We start from the raw sequence: 17,692 nt of genomic DNA on the forward strand, positions 1-17,692 counted from the left end.
TAATGCCAAGTTGTGCTACATCAGATGGTGGTTTTTGAGTCGCTTCAAGTTCCATGTGCCTCTCACTTCCTTTGTCATTAAAAGCTTGTTTTCTGTTAACTCAACTTTTAGAGGAATAAGGAAACTTATTCTTGGTGAATTTGTATATAATAATCTAAACAACCTTTTAAAGTATTATACAAATATGTATTTAGTAGATCTTAAGATTATAAGCTTTAATCTGACATAGGTTTTAAATCCATAATACATTAAGTAAGATAAGGATGGAGCATTTTCATACAAATCTTACAAAGTGTTTTTATCTCCTTATTAGTTGATGTTTGTATTCAAAATACAATTAATAGTGATTGAAGTATAATCCCAAGAAAATAAAGGAGGATATTTCTACTGCTCTCGCGCTCTAGAAATCATATCATTCAGGGTCTTGCACCCTGAAATACTCACGAACTCCTTGATGTGATCCCTAAACATATCATGATACCTTACCTTCTTCATTTCCTCATCAGTTGCATACTGTGAAACCAATAGAACCCTCTCTCGGAACTTGATAGTGATCTCTGCCACAGTCTGACAAAGGTCTTGAAACTCTCTTGCCAGCTGTTATACCTCAATAGTTGGTGCGAACTCAGCCCTACATCGAGTCACAAACTCATCCTAAGTCATCGTCTTCAGGGCCTTGCCTCCCAAGGCGAAGTCTACCTCCTCCCACCAATCTTGAGCTCAGTCTTTCAAAAGACAGGAAGCAAATCTGATCTCCGACCCTCGGGGCATAAACTCTTCTTGAACGCACTAGCCATATATGATAACAATGTCCTACTGGCAATGGGGTTCTTCCCCCCAAAGAACATGGGAGCTCTACAAGCACGAAACTCACAAAAAGAAAGAGTGCGAGCTCCGACAATAGCCTTATACCTCAACGCAGAATGCACCCAGACACTCATCAAAAATCTCCAAAATCCCCTCCTTGAACATACCAAAGATCACATGAGTCTGCTCCAAAATGCCGTGGGTAATCTCCGACGAGATGAACTCCCACATCTGCTCGCTAATCGGCTCAGTACCTGAACCTGAGTTGGAACCAAAACCCGAACCTCCTTCCTGAGTGCTCATCACCAACTAAAAAAACATGTAAAAGATCAGAACATACCCAAGCAACCTCATCCCATAGGCTTCCTAGATTCTCTAAGACTTCCTTACTCGAGTATGGATCCTGTGCTTTCAGTAGTACAAGCCCAATACTACCTTCCACACTATCCACACTTTCCTCAAAAATCATCTCGAATCCTCCAGGTCGCCTTCTCAAACTGATACTCCAATTGATCGCTAAACAACGTAACTAAACCCACTGAAGCACTTCCTAGGCTTTCCTAGGTTTTTGACTTCACCCTGACATCAGCTGCTGAAGAACTCCCCACAATGTCAGTTAGCTATCTCACGAATACAATCACATGAAACAAAGCCTAGATAATCCTTCGAGTAAAAGACTCATCCCTACAATGGTTAGACTCAAACGAGAGTTGTGCAATAGGGTCAAATCCATCACTCTGAGATTATTCAACGTTTGTCACACGTGACTTAACATATTCACTCATTAGCTAACTCACATCATTTAAGAGTCCCATAAAGCACAAAGAAAGCAACATTCGTGCAATAGCACTCCAATCCACTGCATAACCAAAGAACATTCAAACTCACATACTGCAACTCATGCTAGGAACTTCCATGCTCACTGTCAGATGCCTTATGCGTGCAAATTATACACAATACATAATCAAATAGACTATCGAATAAAAGACTCTACCCTAGGACCACAACCAAATGGGAACATAAAATAAGGCCAAATCAATCATTCTAAGGCTATATGATCCTAACCGTATATAATTTTTAAAGCATATAGTTAGCAATTACTAATACCAATACATATTCTCAATCTAGCATAGCATCCAATGCTCCCTAGGCTACAAGGCATCGCATATCAGACCAATCTATCATGCAATCCTTGAAAGGATCCATAGCCTCATCCTAGGATGCAATTCTCATAACATATAATCATATCAAACATGTATGGGTATTCTGGGAATCACTTACTTGAGCTCGGCCGATTGCACGCATCAAACCCCCTTCGTTTTTACAAATGTCCTTTTAGAAATTTCTTTCCTTTTACTAAAATCTTTTAAAACACGTTTTCTTTTTAAGAAAAATTACCAATTCCTCAGTTTGAGTTCAGTCACACTCGAGAGTGTGCCCGAGTCCCTCAAACCAAGGCTCTGATATCAACTTGTAACGTCTTAAAATTTCAAGGTAATAATTTCATTTTTAACACAATCAAAACATCCATTTATCCTTTAAACAAACATTTAGAAGCATTTCATAATAAAACAGTTATCAGAGTACAATCCCAAAATCACAAAGTTGCAGAAGAACATGAATGTATTTGTTGCGATCAAGCTAGACCCTTCCTTTTTGAACCGGAAGTACCCGGAACCATAAACAATAAACCGTAAGCATAAAGCTTAGTGAGTTCTCCAAAATACCGCATACCATACCTACAATAGAAAATGGTGTGTCATTGTCTTGCCAGTGTGCCATGAGCCGTATCATGGTCTTTCCTTGCGAGGCCGGGGGCGAATACCCTGGGTCTTACAGATAATTGCCAAGAGCCACTTCCTGGTCTTCCATGCAAGTATCACAAAGACAACAAGCATACAATCTACAACTAACAATCTACTTAATGTTGGTGATTTTATATCACTAATTTTATTTAAGTGTAATGGGGTTAATTTGTTGATCAATGTCATTTTGACAATTATTGAACAAATCGGTATGGTGCGGAGTGCACATGTGTTTAATTTTGTCATTGTTGAAAGTATACTGTTATTTAGAGGCGAAGCCCCTGAACTAACGGGTGTCTAGGGCAGCGCCCCTGGGAGCAGGGTGATGGGTTTTGGTCATAAGACATCCTATGTGCTCATACAAACCCTAATGCTTGGATCTAGGTTTCTCTATTGTACATGCTTTGAATCCAAGACTATAAACCCTAATTCTAGCATATGGAAATCAATATTAACATATAAATGGGTTTAAGAACATACCTTGATTGTTATATAGCAATAACAATCCTAATCCTCCTTGAATTGACTTTGGAAGGCTTAGAGTCACAAGTGTCACTCCTCTAATGGTTTACAAACACCATAAGCAAGAGGATGAAGAGGAGAGAGGATGGAGGCTGCCAAAACCGTGTGAAAACCCTAGCAAGAAGCTTAGCCACGTTTTTGGTCCGTAAGGGATCTATATATAGTGAGGCAATTAGAGTTATCTAACAAGGAAACCCTAATTTGGTTACTTAAGCCCTAAACAACCCATGGAGCCTTTTACTTAAGGCCTTGGACGATTTCATATGGGCTTCCCCCATAGAATTTGTCCACCTTATAATATAAGGCAATCCATGGCCCAAATTGCAATTATCTTATAATTACAATTTCAGTCCCTTAAGTTTAATTAATCTCTTTTAGTCACAAAACTAATTACCAATTAATTATTGACTAATATTAATTAAACAATATGATTTCTCCTTTAATATATTATTCCCATAATATATTAATAAATCATATTTAATCTTTTCTCTCCATAATTCATCCTATCAAGTTGCTTTGGTGAAGGCAACCCAAAAGGACCATGCACCATCGGGTCAAGTACATACCAAAATAGTTATGGACTTAGACACTAATCCAACAGTCTCCCACTTGGATAAGTCTAACAACTATTCTGCGTATGACTTCAGATCCTGATCTGCAATCGTAGCTTTCCAAAGCCGTTGTCAACTCTGATCATATCAGATACGCGTGTCCTTAGATAAGGGATCATATATTCCTCCATTCTAGATATCATATGAGATATGATTTCAAATCATTCTCTTTGTACTATATCTCGATTCCCGATTTATGACGACTGACTAATTGAACAAATCAATTTAGCCCAAGCCCGACCGAGCATTTACGTTTGTCATCACTATATCATCGAGGGGCCCAAAGATATCGCTTTTATTCTACTTTGAATAAAAGGAACGGATAAACTTTGATACAATGCTTGCTTGCACTCACCCACCGAATTACACACAACAATATGTTTTATAACACCAAGTTACTGGTGCGTTTACATATTATCAATGTGCAACCGATTTGCAAGATACAACTCACACATCTCGGTTTCAAGAATATAAGATGTTATCGTCTCACCAATCACTCGTAATACAATTCATGGAATGATCCAAGTGAGCGTGGGTTTAATCCAATGCTCAAATCATATTCATAAGCACTCATGAACGTTGCAGCAAACATTTGCTTATGTCTAATACTCTTCTAGACAATCCACACACCAATTCACGACAGTCTTCATTCATATCTACTTCCAACATATGAATGACTGTGGCCCATTCGAATAATTCGATTATTCTTAATAAACTCAAGTATTCTGGAAGTCAAAACATGCAAATGTGAAACACAAGAATAATACTAATCCCATATGGCCTCAAACCTTTGAGTATAAATAAAACGCCTTTTATTTATCACCATATTGATTACTCATTATTTGTCGTTTTGGGTAATCAACTTCTTACTTGAATTATTACACTTGTCCCATGCTCCTAGCATGCACACAATGTTTACCTATGGTTCTTACTTTTGTGAAATAGACAAATTGAACACACTTCCAATCATTCTCATTTTACAACTCCAAATCCTTTTTCATAAGTGTAAGAATATCAAATTCTTGCTACTTATAGAATATGCTAGATCCTAACACTTTATGCAACGATCCTTTCGTAATGTCACTGCACCAAAGTCACAAAGACTATTGCCAATGATATTACAAAGTCCTCTATCGGAGATTGTTACAAGACAATTCCTTATATATGATGTCTCTCTCTCAAAGTACATTCCTTTGAACATCCTTTTGCATAAAAGTTTCTAATCTAGTCATAAATTTTTTTAATATTCAATTCCCAATATGGACACGCTTCCATATTTTCCAACTCATTCTTAATAGAATCTTATCTATTCGTAATGATATCGATATGGTCCATCCAATATGAGAACATTTCCATATCTTCCAATACTATACTTGCAACTACTCACAAGCGACCAATTCTCGTCGAACTTTGGATTGTCCTTTGATAGTTGTTTAATTATTTTAGTCAAAACCAATTCTAGTCCCTTTTCCCTCTAAATGCGCTAGACATTTGGAAAATTTTAGAATGGTCAAACATTAAAACATTTGCAATCGATCCTATACCCGAAGCGTATGGGACACGACGCATAATGTTTTATTTGCTATGTTCTCAAAATTCGAATTGTGAAGAGGAATGCCGTAATCATAATCGAAATTTTAAGAACACACTATATACCTTTGACTAAATCTATTAACATTCCACAACCTAAGCCTTTAGATTTGAAATGAAGCATAATATTCTCTCCCTTAATTATAGCAAAACAACTATTCCATCCTTACGACTTTGCAAAGAATGACTCTTGTTTTCTATAATTAATATTGCCAACTTGCAATACTTTCCATAATAATCATACAATCATAACTTTTATGATCCCACTATCATTATGATTACTATAAAACATTACACTTATGCTCCCACTAGCTTCGACATGTATTCATAAACATCTTGACTTTCAAAAATCAATACTTATTGAATTTTTTAAGTTCATGTTTCTAATACTTAATGCTTTGATAATCTTTTATCAAGGCTTTTTGAACTTATACACCTTTGCCTTCGATAGTTCGTATGTGTGTCTAAACACTTAAGACTAATTGCCAAACCTCACAATTCAAATTATGGAAAGGGATACCGTAACCATAATTGAATTCGAGAATGCAATTTTACAATCACTATCTTCTTAAAATCTTTCTTAGTAAAAGCATTTCTTCACAATCATTTTCATGAAGGAGGAAATCTTATGACACTTAGATTTAAACGGTGTATTTGTTCCTATCCATGTGAATTTGTCAAAACCAAAGTTTACGACAAATTCAAACTCATATGGATCGAACTTTTTTAGTCTTGATTTCTTACCTTATGGTAGCACAGCTGCCCACATGTCTTCCAAGTAGTTAAGCAGCTCACCCTTTCCTATCAATGTACCTTTCATTGATTAAGGTGCTTTGCCTTTTATGCGTTCAAAATGAGAACTCATAGAACTCTCATGCATAATTAACTCGATTGGATTGGCACAGAATCAAAATAATGTCATCACGATAGGTTGTAAACCTTAACTCGTGTGCTAGTGATGATCGATAAGGTTTATTTGATTTGTTCTTGAAACCTTTCAAGACCATTAAGACTCCCACTGACTCCTTGACATATAAGATTCTCTTGTCATTAACCATTTCTTGACAAACAAATATTCAAGAGTTAGTGTAGCTTTTATCAAAACACTTCATAAATCACAACTTACCACATTTATTGAATGTTATAAACCTTCTTAATACTTTTTCACTCAATGTCACAATCTTAACTTTAAGACTTGTTTTGGAACGAAGTATGATTGACTTTTTGATTTAACCATTTCTTCAATTCTTGATTCCTCTTCTTAAACATACAATTGTACATAGAGGATCAATTGAAATATGGTTCTTAATCATTAAGACCTATCATAAAGCATAAAAGGTACTCTCCCTTCTTCTTAGAATGGAGAAATTTTTATCTTTCTGCCTACTTGATTCTTGTTATTCGTTCTACTATTGATTTAAACTTTTTCAATCAATTCAGAATTACACTTAATCTTATAAGTATAATCATATTTACTAAACCTTTAGTAAATTATGATGAATGTCTTGTTACTCTTATGGTGGACTTTGATCGACACACAACTTTGTGTACTCGATCTCCTAGTCCTTCACTTGACACTTTGTCAATGAATTAGTCTAATTTCCAAATACGAAATTTCTCATTCATCGTGCATCCACGTTGCATGATTCCAAGTTTCTGTCCAATTGAAACTTGGGCGATGAGAAACTCTCCCTATTTGGTAAATTCTCGACTTTCCATAACACAATGAGAACCAAATCCATTATTGCTAATAATAGAAACATTTTAACATCAATTTTTTCATACACGCCATTGTAAGGATAAATAAATAAAATTTAAAATCAAAATTTATTTTATTGTGGAAAAATTTGTCCTTACAATGCAACTCATTGAAAAACTTATGCTAATACATCTTTCTTAGCAATCTAATTGTAACTCTAAGTAGTAGCTCAAGAATCTAATCTTCGAGAAACGCGATCGAAATCCATTCCTTCACGGTTAGATTCTGCTCACTTCTTCCCTTAAGCTTCCTTTCTTTTCTTCGATCTTACAAGACATCAATTGTAATCTTATCACATTATGTATTAAGAATCTAGAATGAAGCTTAAAAGAGTTAGTCAATGGATTTTACCTAAAGCAAAGCCATACGTTTTGACTCTCCCATCTCTTAGATCTCTTAGGTAAATGGGGCAGCTTCGTCTCCAATGCCCTTTCTATTGGCAATAAAAGCAAATTGACTCTATTGGAACAGGACATGAAACTACTTCAGACATTGCCTTTCTCTTATGATCAAACTTTTCGATCATAGCATATCTTTCGTTGCCATTGTCTATATCCATAGAGGTCTCGAAGGCAGATTCACCAATCAACTTTGCTTTTCTATTGCGCCAAATCATTACAGATTCAGCAGCAATAAGCATATAGGTGAGGTCTATAAGGGTCACGTCGTAGTTCATCATATAGTACTCTCTTACAAACTCACTATATGAGTTGGGAAGTGACTGAAGAACCCAATCAACAGCCATTTCCTCACAGACAACGGATCCCAACATTCTTAACCTATCAATGTGTGACTTCATCCCTAGGACGTGTGCACACACGGACTTTCCTTCTTTATGTTCACTTGCCAAAAGGGCTTGAGTGATCTTTGAACTTTTCAATCCTTTGAACTTGTGGGTTAGGGAGAATAATTGGAGGAGGAGGAGGAAGTGAAGTATGATCTCTTGTTCCTCGATCGAATCGTGGAATATCATCTTCATGTGGAATGCTTGTTCCACGGGATTTGAGAAGACCATAGTTGTCGAACTTTGACATCTACAAAACGGGAGAAAAACGAATTCAAGTTAGTTGATAGATTGAGTCCTTAGTAAATCACCCAAATGAAATACTAAGGCTAGGACCCAACACAATATTCTACAACTCGGGAGAGGGATGCCGTAACCCTAATTGTAGAATATTTGAAGGTAAGTGAATGACGATTCACTAATTTCCACCATGAAAAACGAAAAAGAAATTTAAGTTTTATATCTATGAAAACTCCTAGATCCTTTGAGATTCATTGAACTTTCAATGGCATGTTTAAATCTCGATATGCCCCTCTAGTTTGTGACTGGGATGCCGAGGATCACAAAGCGGGTGTGAATAACCATGCAAACTTACATGGTGCCCTCACATGTTACAGTCACCTATTCGATGTGCCGGTAAACCACACACGCTCCACCGAACTATGACAAACATTGAGTCACCCTTTGCTACCTTTGCTTAGAACCATTTAGTGTGCTGGTAAACCACACACGCTCCACTAACGTCTTCGCAAGGGCACAAAGTGTAATTTCATGGAATTGCATCAATTCACTTTTGCCTAAGTAACTAAGCTTGGGAATTTTATGAAAACATTTAGTTACTTTAATAATTCATTATACTTATAATGGAAGATTTCGTCCTATCCTACCCGTTCGGCTAACGACCCTCCACTAGTCAAGAGTGCGGTGGGTAAGAGTGGATACCCATTCAATCGCCATTTTATAGAAAATTTTCTTAAACACCCCTTATAGACCAGCTTCGTGAATGAGGCCTACTAACGGTAAGACTGACTTTTACTCATACATATATATAATGTTATACCTTTAATGTTATATATAGTATAGGGTGTATTTTATACTTTTAAAATACTAGGTGGTCTAATTTAACAATTATACTTTTAATTCAATTAAATTGTAAACCTAAACTTTTATGGATTTATTAAACTTCTTTTAATTATACACCTTAATTAATTAATAAAACCATAAGGGTGTGATTTGAACTTTTTCAAAACTATACTAGAGTTTTAGAATTTAACATTCCTAATTAAACTTTTAATCAACTTTTAAATTCCAAAACTTGAGGGCAAGTTTTGAAACATTTCAACACATTAGGGTTTAGAATTTAAATATACATCAAAATTAAACCATTAAATCAAAATTTAAATTCCAAAACTTGAGGGCAAATTTTGAAACCTTTTTCAAAACATTAGGGTTTTAACTATTTAAATTTCAAAACTTTTGGGTTCAAAATATAGTCAAATATATCATATAATCGGATTAATATTGATCTAACATGATAAGGTAACAATCCATAAGCAAAAACAGCAAGAAATCACGAAATACCCTCCATCAGACGAGTTGACTCGTCGAGTCAGGCTTGGACTCGTCGAGTCTGCATGGACTCGGCAAGTTCAGCCATGGACTCGGCGAGTCCAGCCTCCAGAATCCAAAAAATCGAATTTTTCAAACATGTTAAGCATCAATACAATAGAAACCAGTCTAGGCTCTGATACCACTGATGGGTTTTGGTCATAAGACATCCTATGTGCTCATACAAACCCTAATGCTTGGATCTAGGTTTCTCTATTGTACATGCTTTGAATCCAAGACTATAAACCCTAATTCTAGCATATGGAAATCAATATTAACATATAAATGGGTTTAAGAACATACCTTGATTGTTATATAGCAATAACAATCCTAATCCTCCTTGAATTGACTTTGGAAGGCTTAGAGTCACAAGTGTCACTCCTCTAATGGTTTACAAACACCATAAGCAAGAGGATGAAGAGGAGAGAGGATGGAGGCTGCCAAAACCGTGTGAAAACCCTAGCAAGAAGCTTAGCCACGTTTTTGGTCCTTAAGGGATCTATATATAGTGAGGCAATTAGGGTTATCTAACAAGGAAACCCTAATTTGGTTACTTAAGCCCTAAACAACCCATGGAGCCTTTTACTTAAGGCCTTGGACGATTTCATATGGGCTTCCCCCATAGAATTTGTCCACCTTATAATATAAGGCAATCCATGGCCCAAATTGCAATTATCTTATAATTACAATTTCAGTCCCTTAAGTTTAATTAATCTCTTTTAGTCACAAAACTAATTACCAATTAATTATTGACTAATATTAATTAAACAATATGATTTCTCCTTTAATATATTATTCCCATAATATATTAATAAATCATATTTAATCTTTTCTCTCCATAATTCATCCTATCAAGTTGCTTTGGTGAAGGCAACCCAAAAGGACCATGCACCATCGGGTCAAGTACATACCAAAATAGTTATGGACTTAGACACTAATCCAACACAGGGTCCAAGGGGCGGCAGCCCCTGGCGGGGTACAAGAGGTAGGGCCCTTGGCTGGGGTTGAGTTGCCAAGCCAGCACAATTTTTTTATATAAGTTAAGTTGCTATATAAAAATGTCTTAGAAATTCGTATTTTCTTTAAAATACACTCAGTTTTGTGCTCCATTTATAGACCTGGTGTTATGTTAGTTTGTGACAGGTAATGTGACAATTTTTGGACAAGAAGTTGTTTTCCTGCAACTACCATATGACAGTTTTAAGACAGGAAGTTAGTTTCTGTTATATGATCATTTTTTTGAAATCATTTTTGGGTACAGATTTGATAACATCTTCTTCATTCTCCATTCTAGAAAACAATGAGTTTCATCCGATTAGAAATTTTGAGTGTACCCTCGAAATGTTTTAGTCTGAAAGTGTTTCACAACTCTCATTGATCCAAGTATATCTATACCCCGATTTTCTAACAAAGATTAAAGCATTCTGTGATCATGGCAAGTGGCGAATTTGTGAAGGACATGAAAAGCAAGTTTGACAAACTGAACAAGTTTGAAGGGCAAGATTTTCGTAGATGGAAAAAGAAGATGCACTTTCTCCTTACTATCTGAAAGTGGCGTATGTTCTGAGTAAACCCATGCCCGAATTTGCTGAAGATGAAAATTTGGAGGCAACAAGGAGAAGATCAAAATGGGACAATGATGACTACATCTGTCGTGGTCATATTCTCAATGGTATGTCTGATTCTCTGTTTGATATCTATCAAAATGTTGAAACTGCAAAACAATTGTGGGATTCTCTTGAATCCAAGTACATGACTGAAGATGCTTTAAGCAAGAAGTTTTTTGTAAGTAACTGTATGGGTTATAAGATGACTGACTCCAGGCATGTTATGGAACAATTCCATGAAATGTTAAGGATCGTGGGACAGTTTGCTTAACATAATCTGAACATGGATGAAACCATTTATGTGGCTGTGATCATTGACAAATTGCCCCTTCCTGGAAAGATTTTAAACATAATCTGAAACATAACAATGATGAATTAACTTTGACTCAACTTGGAAGTCATTTACGGATTGAAGAGTCCTTAAGGACTCAAGAACTTGATAACAATCCTAAAGGCAAGAACCAAGTTGGTTCCTCTTTTGTGAACATGGTGGAAGGAGAAAGGTCAAAGAATCCCAAGAAGTCTAATGGAAAAAGGAAGTTTAAAGGAAAGGATGACAAGTCTTCCAACAAGAAGGCTAAGTTGGTTTGTTGGAATTGTAACAAACTGGGTCACTTCAAGAAAGATTGACGTCTTCGTAAAGTGAACAAGGATGGTGTTGGACCAAGTGGATCCAAGGATCCAGAAAAGCAACAAGGTCAGATTTTTGTTTTCATGCAAAATTCTAAATATGTTCAGAATTATATTTTTGTAATTTTTGAAGCATTTTATGTGCAAGATGATGATGTTGCATGGTGGGTTGATTTGGGAGCAACAAGCCATATATGTAAGGATCTTCGTTGGTTCAAGGAATGTCAACCAATTGAAGATGGATATGTGGTGAAAATGGGAAATGTTGCAACTGAAACAATCAAGGGTTTAGGATCTATTTTACTTTACTTTATTTCTGGAAAGTGTTTATGTCTAAACAATGTTTTATATGTACTGGGGATTCGAAAGAATCTTGTGTCTGAAATTGTTTTAAATAATTGTGGTTACAAACAAGTATTAGAAAGTGACAAGTATATCAAGTCAAGACATGGTTCTTTTATGAGTTTCGGATATGTATGTAATGGAATGATTAAGCTTAATATTAATTATCCTAGTTATGATAATTCTGTTTGCATGGCTTCTTCTAGTACTAGCAATAACTTTAATAAATCTGATTTATGGCATGCTAGACCAGAGCACATTCATTACAAGAGATTAAAAGATATGTCAAAAATGAGTTTAATTCCTGCTTTTGATATTAACAATGAAAAATGTAAAACATGCATGTTAACTAAAATCACAAGACAAGTTTTCAAAGATGTTATTAGGGAAAGCAAGGTGTTGGAACTTATACATAGTGATTTATGGGATTTCCTTGCAACATCTTCCCTTGGAAACAAGAAGTATGTTGTTATTTTTATTGATGATGCATCTAGATATTATTATGTCTATTTGCTACATTCTAAAGATGAAGCTCTTGATAAATTTAAGATTTATAAACAAGAGGTTGAACTTCATAAAAATGAATTAATAAAAGTTTTACGTACTGATAGAAGTGGTGAGTATTATGATCCGGTTTATTTTGAATCAACTGGAATAATACATCAAACCACGACTCCTTATAAACACAACAAAATGGTGTAGCTGAAAGGAAAAACGAGACTTTTAAAGAAATGGTTAATTCCATGCTGTCATATTCAGGTTTAAGTGAAGGTTTCTTCATGAGGCTATGTTAACTACATGTTATATTTTGAATAGAACTCCAAACAAAAGGAGTAAGAATACTCCTTATGAACTTTGGTGTAAAAAGGTACTAAATTTGAGTTATCTCAAAGTTTGGGGTTATCGAGCAATTGTGAGGCTCACTGAACCCAAAAAAACATTAGGTGAAAGAGGTATAGATTGTATCTTTATTGGATATGGTGAGCATTCCAAAGCTTATAGATTCTATGTTTTAGAACCTAATGACTCCGTGTCTGTGAACACTGCTATAGAGTCAAAAGATGCTATCTTTGATGAAGAAAGATTTACATCTATACCTAGACCAAGAGACATGATTCAACAATCTTTCAGTAAGAAAACAACTCAAGCTGAAGATGCTTCTGGTGGTACTAGTTCTGTGCCTGAACTTAGAAAGAGTACCAGAGCTAGAAAAGCTAAATCTTTTGGATTTGATTTTTAACTATACTTAGTTGAAGGAAAAAGGGATGAGACTGTGTCTCAACGTCAATATTGTTTTATTATTGAAGAGGATCCAAAGACTTTCAGTGAAGCTATGGCTTCTAGGGATATTCATTTCTGGAAAGAGGCAATTCAGGTGAGATTGATTCTATCATGCATAACAATACTTGGGTATTGTCTGATTTACCTTCTGCTTGCAAGGCAGGCATTAGGATGTAAATGGATCCTCAAAAGAAAAATGAAGGTGGCAATTGATAAGTATAAAGCCAGATTGGTTATCCAAGGCTTTAGACAAAAGGAAGACATTGATTTCTTTGATACTTATGCTCATATTGCCAGACTTTCCACTATTAGATTATTATTAGCTCTTGTAGTTATACATAATCTTGTGATTCACCAAATGGATGTGAAAACTGCATTTTTGAATGGTGAATTGGATGAGGAAATATACATGAAACAACCTGAAGGGTTTGAGATGCCTGGAAATGAACACAAAGTGTGTAAGTTGAAAAAATCATTATATGGTTTGAAACAAGCACCAAAACAATGACATCAAAAGTTTGATGATGATGTCTTGTCTAATGGTTTTGCATTAAACCAAGTTGAGAAGTGTGTATATAGCAAATTTGATACTTTTGGTAAAGGAGTTATGACTTCTCTATATGTGGATGATATGTTGATTTTTGGTGCTGGGGTAATTCTTTGTATACGAATTAAACATGGAAACAATGAGATTTCAATTTCTCAATCTCATTACGTTGAGAAAATATTGAAAAAGTTTAACTTTGAAATTTTTTTCTCCTGTTAAAACTCCTATAGATCCTAGTCTCAAGCTTCTACCTAATAAAGGATCTCAAGTGTCAACTTGAAAATTCAAGAGCTATTGGTTGACTAATGTATGCCATGATCGGTACTAGGCCTGATATAGCATATGCTGTGTGAAGGCTTGGTATATAAACTAGTAATCCTAGTACACATCATTGGCAAGTTGTGAGTAGAGTATTCAAGTACTTGAAAGGGACCATGAGTTATGGTTTAACTTATAGTGGATATCCTTAGGTTTTGGAAGGTTATTTAGATACTAACTGGATTAACTAGTTAGAGGATCACTCCTCTACAATTGGTTGAGTGTTTCTTCTTGGAGGATGTGCCATTTCTTGGGCATCCAAGAAATAGACTTGTATTACTAACTCAACCATGGAATATGAGTTTGTTTCATTGTCTGCTGCTGGTAAAGAAGCTAAGTGGCTAAGGAATTTGATTTATGAAATTCCGCTTTGGCCAAAACCGATATCTACCATTTCTATCAGGTGTGATAGTGTTGCAACCTTGGCTAAAGCTTATAGTCAAGTGTATAATGGGAAGTATAGACATTTAAGTGTTAGACATAACATGATTTTTGAGCTCATCATGACCGGTGTGATATTTGTGGAGTTTGTGAGAACTCAGTTGAACTTAGCCAATCATTTAACCAAAGGGTTAGCTTGAGATCTTGTGCACAAGGCGGCTGTAGGGATGAGTTTAAATTCCACCTAAAATCTTTTATATTAAGATACCCAATTCCCATCTAATGCAATATTAGATGCTGAATTCAATGTGGAAAGCTTGATATTTGAAGATTAGAACACATTATTATCATCATCCCAAGGTAAGTGTTCAGTACTGCAAGTTAAGGAGGTTGAAATTTTATTTCTTAATAATTCTCTGAAAATTGAATTTGCAGGTGCAAGAACAAAAGAACTACCTATATAAGCAGAAAGTTTAGTTGCTTCAAGAAGTTGAGACTTGACTTCGATATGCTTATTGAAGGATGGGACACAAACTAGTAAAATATATTGTCAAGTTAGAACTTTGAGAATGTAAATTGTTTTGTATATTATCTTCATGTATTCACTTAGAATAGAAAGAGTTTAATCCTTAGTGACACCCTGATATTTGAATATTTGGAATGAGTAATACACTAATGTGAAATTCAATCATCACAACATTTCATTTATGTATCAGTTTGTTGTTTTTATGATTTTAATTTTAAGTTAATCAAGATTACACTTAAATGGGGGAGGTTTGTTGGTGATTTTATGTCACTAGTATTATTTAAGTGTAATGGGGTAAATTTATGATCAATGTCACTTTGACAATTACTGAACAAATCGGTATAGTGCGGAGTGCACATTTGTTTAATTTTGTCTTTGTTGAAAGTATACAACTATTTAAGGGTGAAGCCCCTGAACTAACGGGGGTCCGGGGGGAGCGCCCCTGGTAGCGAGGTCCAAGGGGCGGCAGCCCCAGGTGAGGTATAAGGGGCGGAGCCCCTTGCTGGGGATGAGCTGCCAGGCAGCGCATACATTTTTTATATGAGTTATGTTGCTATATGCAAAATGCATTAGGGTGTCAGTTTAAACCCTAATGGATAGCTTAGCTACCAAGCAGCCCAAGGAACCTTTTGGAATAAGGCCCTTGAACGAAAATATGATGGTCTTTCATCATAATTTCGTTCCCCCTTAGTCTATTGGGTTTCCTAGCCCAAAACTCAACTATCATACATTTGACAGTTTATGCCCCTTTATTTAATTAATCTCTTTTAGTCACCAAATTAATTCCTAATTAATTCATGACTAATACTAATTAAATAAATATAATTTCTCCTTTAATATATTAATCTTATAATATATTAATAAACCATAATATCCTTTCTCTCTCCTCAAATTACATTGTCAAGTTGCTTTGGTGAAGGCAACCCAAAAGGACCATGCATAACCGGGTCAAGTACATACCAAATATAGTTACGGACTTAGACACTAATCCAACAAAAATAACATCCAAATAATTAGATCCCGAGTCACACTAAGATTCAAAATTTGGGTAAAAGACCTTTTTACCATTTTCTGAACTTGGCCCAAGGCCAAGGCCCAATCCAATGTCCAAAAGCCTAAATTCTAAAATAATCACCTAAAGCCCAAATATGGTCCAATTTTCCAAATTAGCCCAATCCCTTTCATGGGCCTTCACCCAAGAAAGTCCAATAAAATATTAACAACCCACCAAGAGAATCATGATGGCCCAACAAGGCCCAAGACATCAAAAGCCCAACATAGCCCAATACAGAGAAGCCCATGAAACTGAAGCCCACTACTGAGTACGCAGGGCGTACTCAGCTCGTACGCTCAGCGTACATGCTTGAGGGCTTGTATGCCTAACGTACTCCACCATTTTGACCAACTTCCCAAAATCAGCACTTAATTGATTAAGACTTCAACCCAAGCTCAGATCTGACTTCCTTAAAGTGGTTTGACATGTAAAGTTGCCAGCTTTACGTGCATGCATGGATTAATGGGGCTTTAGAGCTCAAAAGAGCTTAATAAATGACTTAACACATGCATGAGACTACTAATGCCCTTAAGATTGCATTTTTATGGACAAATGTGACATCCCCATTTTCACGGCCAGAAAATACCGATTTTGTTTATGCTTTATAAAAATCAGAGTATCTCTTTCAAAAAAAATGTTGCGAAATTTGTTCCCAGAAAAACATGATAATTTCATTACCAAAGCATTTCCGAAGAAATGTATTTTTATTCCTTTTAAAACATTTGGGATGTCATCGTCAATACAGAAACATAAGCATAAACAGAACTTACATTCATTTACACTAGTGATCTATATCTCCTTAATCTCTCAGTGTAATGTAACTTCACACCGTCACCTGTAACACAAGTAAACTGAGTGGGTCAGGTTGGGAAACCTGGTGAGTACATAGGGTTTTCAACCCACAATAATATAATTATTATGTTTAATCATCAAACAGTTAACCCAATTACCCATCCCCATTATCTTCTTTATTTCTAAGTACCCTCCCTAAGGATTTATCCTAAGGGTCGTCTCCTACATCATATTTACCTCTCATCTCCTTACATCGCATTTCCTTATATGTTTGTTCCTAAGGACTCTCCCTAAGGATCATCGCCTACGTCGCATAGACAGTATTGATTTAGGGATTACTCCCTCAATACGTGCCCAACTAGGGTTAGGGTATCATCGCATGAATACGTAGTTACAACATCGCCTGAACTCGTAATTCATAGTAAAGGGTTAGAGTATCATCGCATGAATACGTAGTTACAACATCACCTGAACTCGTAATTCATAGTAAGGGTTAGAGTATCATCGCATGAATACGTAGTTACAACATCGCCTGAACTCGTAATTCATCACCTACAGGTTATGAGCCTGCTAGTGTTTCCACGGGGTTGTCTAGAATAGTTCGTGGTCGCCATCTATACTCTGGTAGATGACTACATCTCCAAATTGTCGGACAATGTTATATTATCTTTCATCCTACATCACCGATTCATCATCACCTATCTATCCTCACCTAGTTATCATCACCT

The sequence above is a fragment of the Lactuca sativa genome, chromosome 7 (assembly GCF_002870075.4).
Source record: "Lactuca sativa cultivar Salinas chromosome 7, Lsat_Salinas_v11, whole genome shotgun sequence".
NCBI lineage: Eukaryota > Viridiplantae > Streptophyta > Magnoliopsida > Asterales > Asteraceae > Lactuca > Lactuca sativa.